We start from the raw sequence: 2238 nt of genomic DNA on the forward strand, positions 1-2238 counted from the left end.
CCCAATGTTACTGCTTCTCGGTGGGGTGGCTCTCCTGGGTCTCTGCTCCACACAGTCACTCGGGGACTCAGGCTCCTTCCAGTAGGCTCTGCATCTGTCATTGCGTCCTCTGGATTTGGCCATCAGACAAGGGAAGAGCTGATAGAGGGTACCTTGATGGGCCAGGATCTGGTCCTGGGGCCATACCTAACCGCAACTGGGTTGTTATCTAATTATGTGTTCACGAGAAACGAGAAAAATTTGGCGATTCCTTTGCTGTGTCTGCCACAGGTAACACAACATAGAACAAGAAATGTCGTTGTCATTTCAGGCCTGAGGGCCTGGGAGTGTAACACTCTGACCTAAGGTGAGTCGTTTCTCTTCTGTGGACCTCATTTTCTTCATCTGAAAAATGGAACTGTGAGAGAAAATACAAGCTTTTAAACTTCTTTTCCCAGATAACTTTTTTCAACTGAAATCCATTGTAGAACTCAATCTAAAAATAAAACCGACAGCTGCAGGTGAGGGGTGCAGGGGGGAGCCCAGAGCCCTGTGTGTTTGTCCCCTCTCCCTTGCCCCTGGGGCCTACCCCTGGACCATCTGGAGCTCTGGGGATCTCCTGTGCAGGCTGATGTTGGCCTACATAGGCTCTGGTTATGACGTGACCCAGCCAATCTCTGGACTCTTTAGGGAACTTTCAAAACTTTACTGTGTTCTCACTTTGGAAAAAATATGAAGACGTTTGAAATCAGGGCCACTTGGCCTCCCTCCCTGGCTGGCCCGGGGATGTGCCGACTCCCTGCTCAGAACCACCTGCTTGGCGCTCCAAACCTTACTCCACCACAATTTATTTTTTCGCCGGGGGAAATGTTTAGCATAATAAATTATGTGGTTCCAGCGTTTCCTGAACCATGTCCATGAAAAGGGGATCCTGAGCTGGTCTTCAGACCAGGAGTCACTGTTGGCAGAAGCACCCGGTTCCCACGGAAGGAAGGGGGAAAGGTCTTCCCAAGGACTGTCTGAAAGGGGGCTGGACGGGCGCATCTGCTCTGGCTTAAAAAGAAGCGATCGGGATGAAGCGGTGCTGTCACTTTCCAGGGTGCGGAGACAGTTCCAAACCGAGTACAGACTTTTTAGGACAATAATTTTGAAAGGGAATTCATATAATCCTGGCAATTTAGACATTAGCATTTCAAAGCTCTAATGGTCCCAAAACAAATATATTCATATTTTCCTCCAATTTCAAAAATAATTATCCTAAACCCGAAACTACTTTAGCCTCGTTTCTTGATTTGGTTTGCTTCCTTCCAGAGCAGAGTAGGTTGAACGACTCAGGGCAGAGAAGGACGGAGAGCTCCCAGCAGCCCCTCGCTGTTCCAGGAGCCTTTGACCTTCCACTTGAATTGGATTCAAAACAAAGGCGTGTTGCATTTAAAACTGTTTCATCCTTCTAAACAGTAAGAGAGCTCCCAGGGACCCAGAAAATAGCTCTTAGGGTCTGAAATGGTTTTAAGAATGGGCCTAGAAGTTCCCAAATCCTAGGATTCTCAAGTCCCTTTAGAAATAAATGCTTCAACCAACAGGCAACATCTGCCCCATCAGGGCTTGTCTTAAACCCATTGCACGTTGGCAATGGACCTTTCTCTCCATCTCCAGGAAGGGAAGGAGATGCCAGTTAAACAAGGTAAGGGTGCGGTCTTCTCCCAGGTCCTCTGGGACCCTTACGTCTTGTGATGTGTCTCCAGAGACACGGCCACATATTCTAGGTTTGTAGATAAAGAAGCTCCAGTTCATGGAGAATTTCGACAGAGCTTTGAAGAGGAGCCCCCTGGAGCACTTAGTAAAGTGTTAAGATGGGCCATGACCGGGGATAAGGAAGACCTGAATTTAAGTACCAGCTGAGTCTCTTATTTCCTCTGTGAACTTGGACCCAGCAAAAATAGAGATGATGATAATGATACTAATAATAGCTATCTCGTGTGGTGAGGTAACACAGGTAAAATATTAGCACTGTGTTTGGAAGGTAGAGGTGCTTGATCAATGTTAGCATCTATTATCGAGGAATCAGATGGAAAAGTTTGTTGAATAACTCAGAAAAAAAGAGATTTAATTCGGAGGATTGGATGCTTTCCAAACTGTTGAAGAGCTAGAGGAGCAAGGATCAGGGGAAGTTGTCATTCCTGCTCAGGTTTGCTACTGAAGTTTGGCAAACCAGGAAGTCGCGGGAACCGTAGGAGATCACAGCCGCCTGCAGTACTG

This window comes from Myotis myotis, unplaced genomic scaffold (genome assembly GCF_014108235.1).
Source record: "Myotis myotis isolate mMyoMyo1 unplaced genomic scaffold, mMyoMyo1.p scaffold_m19_p_19, whole genome shotgun sequence".
Taxonomy (NCBI): Eukaryota; Metazoa; Chordata; class Mammalia; order Chiroptera; family Vespertilionidae; genus Myotis; species Myotis myotis.